Raw genomic sequence first — 13,830 nt, 5'->3', positions numbered from 1 at the left:
CCGGTTCCCCCGTGACCCCGTATGGGACAAGCGGTTCTGAAAATGTGCGTGTGTGTATTTTAATGAATAAAAAAGCTTGCATAAAAGGAAAAGAACAAGAGGAGTACCAAAAACTCAATAAACAGTTTTTTCAATGCCAGCAAAGTTACCATTTCATTATTTTTATTATGGTAGAACAGAAGTGTTGTTTCTTTGTCTTTGTGTGTGTGTGTGTGTGTGTGTGTAAAATAAGACCATGGTAAAAGTGTGTACTTATAAACCAACAATCGAAACCAGCAAGCTAATTAATCATACATAACAAATAATTGACGAAAAATGTTTTCTCCCCGACGCCTGTTAACCGTGACCAACGTAAAACTGTATGGGAGACAATATTTAAAACAATAAATTAGCGAAATATATACGTAAAAATGCAAAGCATACGGAATTAGGAATTCAACACAAACACCCTAATTTCCCGTTGAATTTATAAACAAATTTATTTTGTCCAAGTGCTCCGGCTAGATAATAATAATAATAATAATAATAATAATAATAATGTTTAGTTTTAGCGATGTGGAGTAAAGCTGAGAGGGACAACTGAACAAGAACAAAGGTGAAAAAGGAAGGAGTGCGACAAGGCGCGCCGTGCGGAGTACAAAACGGGGAGGGTGGGGAAGGACAGGTGTGTCGCTTCAACACCGCACCTGCTGTTGCGGTCAAATTGCCGCACCTTTTCCAGCTCCTTTCCCTGACACTTTAGCACTTTCACTGTATCTTCGTGTTATTCAAGAAACAACAGAGAACAGGTGTCCTGAGCAGCGCACTAAATTCACTGCCATTTCTCTCGTCCAATTACAGAAATCTGACTGCACGAGCCAAGAAGGGCGTTGGAGGAAACAAAAGTTTCTAAAAGGCCCATCACACGCAAAATCAGCAGCGTCATTTCACATTCCCATACCGTTCTGTAGTTTTATCTGAAAGGGTCATATGTCATCGTTTTCGTATCGATCACTGGAGGTGGGATATATTGTTTAATGTTTAATGTTATACAAGCAACTATTTAGTCGAAGACGGATTTTTTCAAAAGTTATTTTCTCCACATTTCCAAGGAAAGTAAACACAAGGTGCACTGATTCCTTAAGTTTATGTTAGTAATAGGGAGGAGAAGGAGACCGAAAGAAAAGCCCAAAACTGAGCGATCGTGGAAGGCGCACATGACATGTGAGAGAATGATTGTACTCCACCTGATGACTGTGCACCGAAATGCGGAGAAATCCGAGTCTTAACACACGCAGCGCCCGCACACAAACTTATTGCACATTTTCCACGCGCGCATCACTCCGCTTTGCCACGACACTGTGTGTGTGTGTGTGTGTGTGTGTGTGTGTGTGTGTGTGTGTGTGTGTGTGTGTGTGTGTGTGTCACACGGAGGCTCCTGGACAACATTTCTCACACGCTTTTTAGGCTAGGAAGACAAAGGACAGTCTCTCTTCTTAGCACAAACATACCTTTATTTAATTTTCACTGTATATATAATACAGTATTAAGTTACAAAAATCTAAAAGACTGAATGCTACCTTTTTTATAGCCATCATTTACGTTATATTCGTAACTGCCACATTTTATTCAGCTTTTTATTTTATTGGGTGAGATGATTTTCTTTGTCTTGGAAATGTGAATTTTCTCCTTTGGAATCGGCTTTCGGACGTCTGATGTGTGGACTGCAGGGAAGCACTCCTATGTGGAGGGAAACCCTCGGACCCCACAACGTCTGGTAGGTTCTGTCTCACCCGTGCGCGCTACAGAGCACCGACTTTTACAGTATCATAATTGCATTTATTTCATTGTAATTATTTGCGCTTATGTTTCTGCGTACACTGTTTTCCCCCTGAAGTACAGTACTCTTCGATGTCACACAGTGACCCGGGATGCCCCAGAGGGCGCTAGGCTGTTCTCACAAAGACTACTGTACCACTATGCATGTGAAAAGAACACGTTTACTTTACCACTTCCATTGTCATCCATAACATTTCTCTCTCATATTACCAATTTGTGTTACTAGTTATTATTTTTCTTCTTATTGTTGAATATGTGCATATACATTCCACTAAATATGACAAGAAAACCAAGTGAACAAGGGAAAAAAGCTTTTAATGCGTCAATGGCTCTTATATTTCAGGTCGAATTATATATAAGCCCGTATTATATCCTGTCCTATCTTTCTTGTTTTAATTTACATAAATAATCATAGTGACATTATTTTATTATTATTATTATTATTATTGTTGTTGTTGTTGTTGCTGTTGTTGTTATCATCAAACTGGGGGCAATCTTTTAGTTTTTATTTTAAATAGGTTTAACATTTAAGGATACTTTCAGCTGAAATGTACAGTATTTTCATAATTTTTCTTTTCCTCCTACTATGAAATATGTGGCATGCAAGTACAGTACTATTGCAATTTTAGAAAACATAAATAATGTATTTTATAATGACATATCTCTGAGCAGCATTCATGGCTGTGAGCTGTTTGATGCTTTTGCTACATGGCCCACTGCTATGTCTTTCACACAATGAGGGTAAAGCGAAACACAACACTGAGCGCTTTCAATCCAGCCCCAAAAGTCATGGACAGTCCAGAGGATGATCAAGGTGGATCTACCGGTACCGCGGAAAAACTCCTGGTCCATGCATTATCATTGAAACAGGAGATTAAAACAACAGCTGTTAATAACCAAGACATAACACACATACAGTATAATCACCCCCTTACCAATAAATGTTGCACATGTAATATAAATGACATACAATTACAGTACAATTTAAAGTAAATAATTGTCAGAATATGCTCGGTAGTGTCACTAAGTGGCCTCACTCACTTCCTCCATGTGAACTGTTAACATGCCATGAATGGTTTAATGTCTCCCTTTTAAGGTGGTGTGTGAAAGAAATTCTGTTTGCGAAGAAGCAGGCCCATTGTACAGTATGTCCGTTTTGTTCATCTGGCATACATTTTTTTCCATTTATAAATTCATGCACCTGTTTCCATGAAAATACACACATTTGAATGGAACAATGGTGGGTTAACCTTTCTGGACAACAATGAGATGGGCCTTAACGCCTGAGCTGCCCACTGGAAAGTCTAGCAAGTAAAATATACATTTGTATGTCTTGATTTAAAAAAGAGATAAAAGCATATATGTGGCTATAAAAAATTCAAAGTTATAGTTTAGATTATCACCTTTTTTGTCTTTCAGCAATTTTCGACTGGTCACCACCAAGAACTGCACTTCACTTTTACTTGGTGTATTTACATATTATTCATCTTGTTTTTTTTAATAACCCAACGTATAAAAGTCAATGTATTTTCGTCTTTTGCCGTTTTTCTCCATGTAGTTTAACATTTGTTCATGTTTAACATATACTGTAAATGCTCGACGTCAATTCTCTCTAAATGCGCCTCCTCTGTAATGAGACGCTGATCATCTCGCTAATTACACCTCGCGCCCCCACACCCCCACACCCCTCCTCTCTCTCTCTCTCTCTCGCTCTCTCTCTCTCGTTCCCAGAGTGCGTATCGGAATAGACACACACACACACAAAGACATGCGCACTCAACTTAATCAGCAATTTTTTTTTTTTTTCTAAAAAAAAAAACAAGACTAAAACGATAATAATTAGCGGAATAAAGACATATCGGATTTTCATTTCCTCTCCTCCTTGAGTCCTTCCTCCGACCCTCCAGCACCCAAACGGCTCGGCACAACATGGTTTAACAGCCGGACCCAAAGCAGGATCGCTTCGTCTCATCGCATCCTCCCGCGCTATTTAATTTTGAGGATTATATTTTTGCCTGTTTGTTTTTCCCTTTTAACTTTTTTCAGTCGTTGGATTCGACTTACTATAATGTTTACTTATACATACAAATCGAGAGACATCGAGGGGTGAGACAGTAAGTGTGTTTGTGTTTTGTATTTTGCTTCCCTGTAACTTTTGGTACACTGGCTGACTCACTTGTACGGGCTCGCTAACGATCATCGCTGCAGCCAAGCGGACCACGCTCAGCTCCTCGCGGATCCGTTTTGCTCCGCAGTTCGGCGTCACTTTCTGCACATCCTAACTTTTCTTTCTTTTGTGTTATTTTTTCGTCGCGATGATGGAGTCGCAAGCAGAAACACCTCGACGAAAGCGAGCCAGACGCGCAAGTTAAAGTTTCACTCACTGTGCTCTCCACACGGCACATATTTTTTTCAACACTAAAGAGTCATTGCAGTCACTCATGCTGGCAGGATTTGGATGTGTGTTCCGCGTGAAACGAACGGTGCTTTCAGAGATTGTGGTAAACAGAGGAAATAAAATTTAAATCGGCACCTGGACAACGCGCGGCACCACCAGCACGACAGTGTACTATACTGCTACTACTGTGCTGGGAAAGAGTGACACCGACACAGCAGCCAAGCAGCACTACTGTACAGTTATAACAGCCTCACTTGCACCATTTGTAATAATAATAATAATAATAATAATAATAATAATAAATAATAATAATAATAAGAAGAAGAAGAGAAACGCGTTGTTGAGCACGAGCGCTCTTGTGGCCGTGTGAACACAGACAGTATTGTGCGGCTCCAGATGCGCTGTCACGGCGCCCTAGCTGTGTTACGTGACGCTCCTCCGTCTAGCCAGGGACAGAACACGTTGGTGCCCCGCGCGCGCGGCGCACGAGCTCACACAGCGAGTGACAGTAAAGACTATGCTTTTTTATCGGCTTTTCGTGCCCGAATTAGAAATATTTGACCTTTCGGCCACTCGTTGTCGTGGTCCGCAGAAAGTGCCGACTCTTTCGCTCCGTTTTTCTGCTCTCTTAGCTGAGGTGTCGGAGAGCTTCAGTCAGTGTTCGCCTGTGTGGCCCCCCTTTCCCGCCCCCTTCCCGTGCCCTGCGCAAGCGTCGCCTTCTCTTTTCGTTTTATTTTAGCTAATAAAGTGTATGAGAGGCTACGCGGTCGTCCTACCTTTTCCCGGTCCAGGCTGTAGACCAGACCTGTGGCACGCGAAACCTGGCTCGGACCAGTCCGGAACGGCACGTCGCTGCACGGGGATAGCGGCATCGATCTCTTGCTCGCTCGCGCGCGTCGTAAAGAGCTACGCGTGCTGAAGGCGCGTATGGACGCTGACCGTTTTTCCGGCTTCCGGCGCGTACAGCGGGTTAACAACGAGCTTGTGTAGCCTGAATTGTCCCTTTTTTACTTTCTTCATCAAAATTTTGCTATTAACTCGTTACTTTTGCATTATAGCCTACTGCTACATGTTAATTTTTTCAATTTTTTTTTCAAGTGTTTAATATTTAATTCAATTTAATTCAAGTGTTTAATTTAATAATTACGGACCACAAAAAAATTACAAAATTAAACTGAAAACAACTACTAGACTCTAGAGTATGGAATAAAACAGCTAAACACTTTTTGCACTTAACAAATGTCATTATTATTATTATTATTATTATTATTATTATTATTATTATTATCAGAATCACAATGAGTTTCATTGCCAAGTATGTTACACATACAAGGAATTTGTTTTGGTGACATTATTATTATTATTATTATTATTATTATTTGCATACCGATGAATCCGTTTAGCCAGTCCACCTCATACCGATATTTTTTCTGTTTTGTCCTCGGAACGATAGTCCCATAGACCCCGCAAAACTGTATTGCATTTTGAAGCTGTTATTGCATATGTTATACTAACAGGTTTGTATGTTTCATAATGCAAAGTTTGTTCATAATTTTACCTTTTTGTAATGTGTTTTGAAGGAGCCATAAGATAATGTGTTTCAGGGGTAGTTTTTATGCCGGTCACCTCACACTATTTCTAAAGTAAAGGTGTGCTAATGTTTTCTGATGGCCTCATATTACACTTTAGCAGATATTTTATTATTCAGTTATGGTTATATATTCTTGCTTCTCTGCTTTTATTGAATATATTTGAGTGCAGAGGCAGACATTGAAGAATGAGGTACCTGATAATGCTGGATAGGGTAAGCCTTAATAACTCTTGAGATTCAGATGGCTTCTCCAATATGGGGGGCTGAGGCCTCCCAAGAGGTCTGCCTGGTGTCATCTCCATGAAGCTAAATTGCTCTCTACCAGTATGATGTCAATGTCGAAATCAGTATTTCAGGCTTTAAATTCCTCTTCTTATTTTTTTATGGTTTGTATCTCATGTCTCAAATCAAATCAGCGAAGCCAGCTAATTTAAAACTTTTTTCCTCCAGATGGAGTTGCTTTTTTATCTTGTTTTGCTTTTCTTTCTTATTTTATTGTCACTTTTTAAAGGAATTACAACATAATATTCTTATCAGCTATTAAAAAGTCACCTTTGCAAAAGTGTGAGGAAAAAGTGGGAATTCAGCCTTTTGTATACTTAAAATATGCTATAATAGTATGAATTTATGTTAAGAAGGCAGGGGGTGCGGTGGCGCAGTGGGTTGGGCCACAGTCCTTCTCCCCGGTGGGTCTGGGGTTCGAGTCCTGCTTGGGGTGCCTTGCGATGGACTGGCGTCCTGTCCTGGGTGTGTTCCCCTCCGGCCTTATGCCTTGTGTTACCGGGTAGGCTCCGGTTCCCTGCGACCCCGTATGGGACAAGCGGTTCTGAAAATGTGTGTGTGTATGTTAAGAAGGTATTTCTGAGAACTTCCTTGCTACTTCTTACATTCTGTGTAGCTTTAGTCAATTTAAAGCATAAATGGTAATTAATCTCAAAACTAATGCCTCACTTGTTACATTCTGCTTATTTCTTACATTCTGGTTGTCACACAGGCTGGTCTGTATTTACTGTGTTTATATCAGTAAGGAAAAACAACAAAAAAAACTATAATTTCTGAAATCGAAGTTAGCAAAGCAAGGTAAATTTATCAGTAGAGGAAATACTGGTACTTTGTGTTACTAAATACTAAGTGTTCACACTACTTCAGTATTGTGGTGCACAGCACTGTGGGTTTGGATGAGGTGAAGAAGGATACACAGACAGCGCTCATCTTGAACGTTTTATTTGAACACAGAACAATGATGTTCTCGGCTTGAGAACCCTCTTTGCCCAACCTCCCCAAACTGCTTAACATCCCCATGCTTTCTCTTTCCTACTGGCAAACACTCATTTTTCCCATAATGCAGCTATTTACGTTAAACACATTTCCCACTAAAACACAGTAACGCAGGTCGTTACAATATGTATTATTTAATTTAATAGTTTTTTCATTTTCCGGTTAAAGTATTATTTGAAAGGTGCTACTAATCCTGACTGATCTAACTGTTCTGTTCTTTCTGGTTGATTTTGATGCATATATTTTTATTACATAAATTTGAAGTCACTACAATACCTGTTGTTCAATACAGGACTGTGGTTTAGTCTGTGGTTAGTTCAATGAAAATATAGATTCTGTTTTGAATTCTATGTTATTTTAAAGAAGGCCAGTTAGTGTGACTCCATGCCTGTTTTTTTTTTTTTCTCTCTTTGCCTATAGCTTAGAAACAAATATAATGATCAAGGTATTGACCTGAGGCATTAGTTTTGGAATTAGTTATCATTTACGCTTTAATTTGAGTAAAGCCACAAATTAAAGTTGACAGTATACAGGGTTTCATAGCTTGCCCATATCCTTGATGCGATGGGTTGAAAGCTGAGAAGCCAAAACTACACTCAGTGTATCGCTGTAAAAGGGGTCTTTCCTTCATTAGCCCAAGGAACTGTGCTGTAGCATGCATGGTCTCCACCTCTCTCAAGGCAGAAAAAGGGTTAAACACTTGGACGGGGTTCAAACTACAAAGCGTCCAGGGAAACCACATGTGAATATGTACAAGCTTTTCACAATTAGCACTTAATTATATTAACATATGGAAACTGACAACCCAGAGGCTTACTCTGCCAGCAGGGATCAGCTAAGCACAGATAGAACATTGTTTCCTGGTAAACAATGGGTTTCAGTTCAGGACTGTGGAAACCCATAACAAGATATCTAATTTAGGTGTTGCACCATAGCAACATTTCATTAGTCTCCATGGAGACCCCTTTAATTGTGCTGACTAATATCCCATGTTGTCGTGTGGGAGAAAAAACATGAGCTTTGGTTTGCTGATCTGCCTCCCAATGACACATGCTTGTACATCTCTCACGTCGTGCTTGCAGCTCATTTGCTGTGCATCCTCATTATGTCTGGCTCATCCTGGCCACTGTGGTCCTTCTGATGCAAGATAGTATCATCACTTTCAAAGGGAATTCTTTCATGGTTTTGTTTCTTATTAATAAGCTGGACTCAGTCTGGTTCTCTTCAGGCCCTTGCAGATGGAAGGTCAGCTCTTTTGCTGAAAAAAAAGAGTTTCCACAGTAACTAAAGCATTTTCCCCCTGCCCTTTGGCTTATTAAAGCAGCTCTATCTTGCTCTGGTGACATACTTTCACTGATAATCTCCCGTTTCCTTCAGCCAAATTTGGCAGACTCAAAAGGAATGCTAATGTTTCGGCAACAGCTACCTTTTTGACAAAAAAAAATGTCAACTGATATTACTGCTTTTCAGGCCTAGGAGTGGTGGTTTATACAAGTGTGAAAGAACCAGAAATGGATTAGCATTTTTTCTTTTTGCATAATGAAAAGCAGCACTGAATGGAGCATTCTATGAATGAGTGAATGACTGAGATTAAAAGAAGGTGGAAATGTGGCCTGTTCTTTTATTTCTGCATATGGCTCTGCCATATGTGTTGAACTTGAGAGAACAAGTTTTTGCTTTTAATGCAGAAATCTTGCAGACTGACCTCTGGTTTTTACATCAAGTGAGTTAAGACTTATTATAACATATGTGCTCATGCCTGATTTGTATATAATTGATTACTAGTAAGCAGGGCATTTAATGGCATGCAAGTAGCTGGGGAATTACACAGGACATAAAAAGTAATGTATTTGGCTAAACATGTATGGACATTTGAGGTCAAGGGTTAGCTCTAACACAGAAATTTTATAGTACTGCATAAAAGCAGGGATGTATGATGTTTACCTAAATTCTTGACCTGGCATAGCATTATAGAAATGATCACCTACGATACAAATGGTCCATCATGCCCAAAATTAACAATGATTAAAAAAGGTTTTGCGGAACAGCATTTCCTTCAGACATGATATCATGTCATTGCCTTGTGTGCACCATAATGATCCTTTCATATGGAAATGTTCTGAGTCTTTTATAGACTTTTCCAATTTTTTTTTAGAATAGGGAAAAGGTGACAGTATTGAATGTATGTGATCTGCTTTGGACAAAGTGGTAGTGACATTTCTTCTAATTACATACACATCTGTGCTACTTCCAGCAGTGAAAAGCAAGCCAGGGCTGTGCTTATAAACAAGCCTGTGAATAAATGTTGGCCTTTATATAAATGGTTTCTAGAGAGCAGCTATCTGTCTTGCTTAATGTATCAGAATGGACCAATGTTGTGTTGAAGAATATGTGAAATTTTTCAGCAATAAGTAAGCACTATACGGATGAATTGTAATTTTGTGGGCATTCTGTATCTTAGTATCTTTGTAATGGAATTCTCCTTTTAATCATAACTGTATAACAAAAAAATGTGCAAAAAGTCAATGTTACACTATTGCATACTGTATATTGTTACTGTATTTTAGTAGAATAAAATAAAATTATAATTGCTGAGTTTTAAATTTTCATACATATTAAATAATTTAAATTATATTTTAGATTTGGTTTAAAAAAGTAAATTTTTTTAAGGCTAATGGTTAAAAGTGGGGGGGGGGGGGGGGGCATGGTGGGTTGGACCAGGTCCTGCTCTCTGGTAGGTCTAGGGTTTGAGTCCCACTTGGGGTGCCTTGGGACGGACTGGCATCCTGTCCTGGGTGTGTCCCCTCCCCCTTACACCCTGAGTTGCTGGGTTAGGCTCTGGTTCCCTGTAACCCCATATGGGGCAAGTGTGTGTGTGTGTGTGTGTGGGTTAAAAGTGAATTATCAGGGTATGTAAAACATTTGTGGATTTGTTTTTTTGCACTATGTTCTGTGACTTTAACTTTGGAAATGTCAGTCTGCTTTGGATGAGTTTTAATTCAGATTTTTGTAGATCTTGAGGAAAGGTGAGTGCCTCCGGTCTGATTTTAATGTGTCTGTGCCTCTCCGGATAATGGTCCAGTGTACAAAGCGCTCGGTTATATTATAGTGCTTCATCTAGCCTAACATTTCAGCACTTTATTGTGCTCTTGTTTTCAGATGCTTTCCAGCTACATTTGTAACTTGAATTTTTGGAAACAACACATGGTCATTTCTGTTTGCATTCACACGCCCAGTGTTCTTAGCAGTAAGGCAGACTTTCCACAGAAATTGGTGTGTGTGTGTGTGTGTGTGTGTGTGTGTGTGTGTGTGTGTGTGTGTGTGTGTGTGTGTTGTGGAGGTGGTGGTTTGAGGGGGTATAAACTTGCAAGAAATGCATTCAGTTCAAACCATTAGTAATAACCACAAATTATGACTGGCTTTCAAGTATGAAGATATGGTCATATTTTATTTTCATGCTTTTATTATGCATTGAAGGAAATTCTTTATTGTGTGTTTCATTTAGCTGGACATTATTTAAAATGGAGCCTTTTTCTGACCTTGCAACAGAAAGGCTGCATGTTTTTATGCTGCCATATTAAGAAGGGCTTCAGTTTAATTTCTCTGTGGTCTTTTTGAAGTGACTTAGGTGTTATAATTGAAAGTACCCTCAGATTCAGCCACTGTTGCTGCGTCTCTAAGTATGATTTTGAGGTGGAGAACAAAAAAGTGATTTAAAAAGTGGACAAATCTGAAGTGAAGCTGTGGAAAGAGAAGGCATCCCTGTTATGTTGAGCATGTGATGTTGATCAAGTGGTATATCCACAGACACTTGACATGGCAGTGGTGGAGGAAGGACACAGTCCTCTTCCATGGAGAACAAGAGCTGAACCATTTCCATCGATCATCACATTCCCGTTAAGTGTTCAGTGTCAAGAATCGCATGATGTATAATAGAAATACAATATATTTTTATTATTTCAGCACTGTACCCTGAAGACAGACTTAGGATGCATTTACAAGGCTACAGATACAACAAACCAAAATGCATTACATATTAAAGTACAAAAAGATCATGAGGACAAAAGCACACAAATAAATGAATGAATACTAAAGTATAAGGTGTTGAGTCATTGACAATGTCCTTCATAATGATGAAGTGATGAGAAATTGGCCAGCTAGCAATGAAGGAGAGAAAACAAAAGCTCGACATTGATGTAAACCTGGAGAAAATAAACCTCTGTTGAGGCACTGTCCACGGCACCAAAACTAGACTGACCAAAGCAATTTAGAGCAATGTGAAGTAAATAACAATCCATTGCAAGTTCCATCATCTGGATTTGCTTGCAGAGTCACTGCCACATGGTAACAGATGAGGCTTCATTACTGTAATAACTAGCAAATGTAAGTTGAGCATGCACAGTTAAATCAACCACTCTAACATACGTTAGCTAAGCTAAAGACATGTGTCTTAATTGCAGTAGTGAATTTATTACAAGGCTAGAGTTTTACACACCAATGGCATCCTGTGAAACCATAGAACACCGGAGGATATGAAGACAAAAAGTTCTGGGAACCTACTGACACAAGCAGCTTTTGAGACTACTTTACCTCAAATGAAGACATAATTTAAACGTTTCAACATTTTTTCAGTGTCTTAGTCAGTAATAATGTATGTACCCTCACCTCCCCCATTGTATTTGCTTTAAACTTTTTTCATCACATAAAACAAGTGTATAGTTCTATGTGTCTGTGTGCATGCATTTTCACTTTATTTACAGATGTGACAAGCCTTAAATATTCATGACAGTCGTATCGTTAACAAACATTTGAATAAATTCTGAGCTCATTTAAATGCAAACGCAATATTTACTCCTCTGTGTCTGAAATGAGGAGATTAGCATTGAGGTTTCTCACTTGAGAGTGATATATTTCTTACAGACACACAGTTGGACCAGAGGTCTTCTCACTTACTTTCCACACATTGTGAAATGGTTGGACTGAACAGGAATGTTATACATGTTATGCCATTAGCAATACTGCACATAACATTACACAATGCTTCTTAAACGTAGGGCAATGATTTTCTTTTTCAGAAATCAATAAACTGATCTAAGGGTCACACAGTTTTTGCAGTGTGTTTAAAAATAAGGGGCACAGTGATGCGGTGGGTGTAGCCAGTGCCCCCTATGTGCCGAGTCTGCGAGCCGAGCCCTGGTTGGGGTGCCTTGCGATGGACTGGTGTACCGTCCAGGGTGTGTCCCCTCCTCCTTTGGCCCTGTGCCCTGTGTTGCCGCGACCCTGCTCAGGAAAAGTGGTTGTAGACGTTGGTTGGTTTAAAAATAATTGTTTATCCCCACATGACTGGGGAAATGGGATTTGATCTGGTTATATGGTTACGTGAGTGTGAGTCAAATGTGTCTTTTTTTTTGTTCTAATGTCTCATATACGGGGGGTGCGACGACACAGCGGGTTTGACCGGGTCCTGCTCTCCGGTGGGTCTGGGGTTCAAGTCCCGCTTGGGGTTCCTTGCGACATCCCGTCCTTACTCCCTATGCTGCCGGGTTAGGCTCTGGGTTGCCATGACCCTGCTTGGGACAAGTGGCTTCAGACACTGGTGTGTGTGTGTGTGTGTGTGTGTGTGTGTGTGTGTGTCTCATTCAGTATATGTGATTTTCACTTTTTGTTTTTTGTTATTTTCATTTTGACTTGATGATAATCTTGTTATATGTAAATCAAAATCAAATCTTTTGCTCAACAAGCGTTAATTTTAAGTATTTTTTTTTTTGTGGGGGGCTGGGGTCTTTTGCTGATTTTACAGAACAACCAACCACTCCAGAAAAATTACTAAGGACCACGCTGGAAAATGGTACAGAGTTTATCACAATTCTTTTTCTTTTACATTTATAATTTTTTTGTTAGTAAACGTTTCTACAATTAAATAATTTCCCACACTTAAATAAAAAAAAAAAAACTAAAGTAACTATTTAATTATTTGTTCTCTGGTCTGCCAACCCCCTCTTTTTCAAATTACAGAAAGTATGGTACCTAAGAAAATATTGTCATGCACTAGACTGTCCACTCATTGAAATATCTGGTCACCTGAGGTCCAATGATGAACTTAGTGTTATTTTCTTGGGAATTTATACTGTTGGTTCATAGACTTCATTAGCTGCATGAAAAAGGCGTTTCTTGCGTGAAAAGCTGAAATTTTATGTAAGGGAAATGATTACAGACTCACTACAGAAGATTTCATTTTTACATACTTTGGAATGTCTTTCTCAACTACTTTTGGGGTTGGAACATTGTTAACATGGCTGGAATGTTTGCAAGGTGCTCTGGCTGCGATTATGTTTATAAAGATTTATAAAATGACAGAAGAGTGGGCCTGTGGCAGCCTATTGACTACGACTCGATGTGCTTTTATTCTGCTGTTAACTCCAGCATGTTGTCAATAGGGGAGGCCTCACTGCTGGACGAAACTGGCGAGTAAATTGTAAACGTGTTTCTGTCAGTCTCCAGAGTACATGCTTGTAGTAGACGCTAAGCTCAACAGAAAAGTGAGGTCTTTTCAGGCTCAAGAAGGCCAATCGATAATGATGGCCAGTGCTAAGTGCTAAAATAGTTTGTTGTGAAGCATGCTATAGATTTTATCTGTGGTGTTATGTAAATGCATGTCCTTACCTGTCTTGTTATATGCACACAACTGCTCTTTTAAATCTGTAAATAATTTTCTGGTTATATATTTTACCTCACCGGTGACAAA

At 39.4% G+C, this 13,830-nt stretch overlaps 1 protein-coding gene across 6 annotated transcripts in view; it reads left to right on the top strand.

Moving 5' to 3' along the window:
- The first annotated feature begins 1,392 nt into the window (after positions 1-1,392).
- The window catches only part of LOC108933732 (zinc finger homeobox protein 4-like), an 83,281-nt gene continuing 70,843 nt past the window's right edge, over positions 1,393-13,830 (top strand). For 5 of the 6 annotated variants that reach the window (XM_018750986.1, XM_018750987.1, XM_018750984.1 and 2 more), the window contains exon 1: positions 3,603-3,932. The gene's annotated coding sequence lies outside the window, so the exon portion shown is untranslated. Of the gene's footprint in view, positions 1,757-3,602; positions 3,933-13,830 lie in introns of those variants that run through there. The other variant, XM_018750982.1, reaches the window with a different exon arrangement.

The sequence above is a fragment of the Scleropages formosus genome, chromosome 16, assembly GCF_900964775.1.
Source record: "Scleropages formosus chromosome 16, fSclFor1.1, whole genome shotgun sequence".
Classification (NCBI taxonomy): Eukaryota; Metazoa; Chordata; class Actinopteri; order Osteoglossiformes; family Osteoglossidae; genus Scleropages; species Scleropages formosus.
Note: the sequence above shows the minus strand (reverse complement) of the source record. Positions and strands in the feature narration are given on the sequence as shown.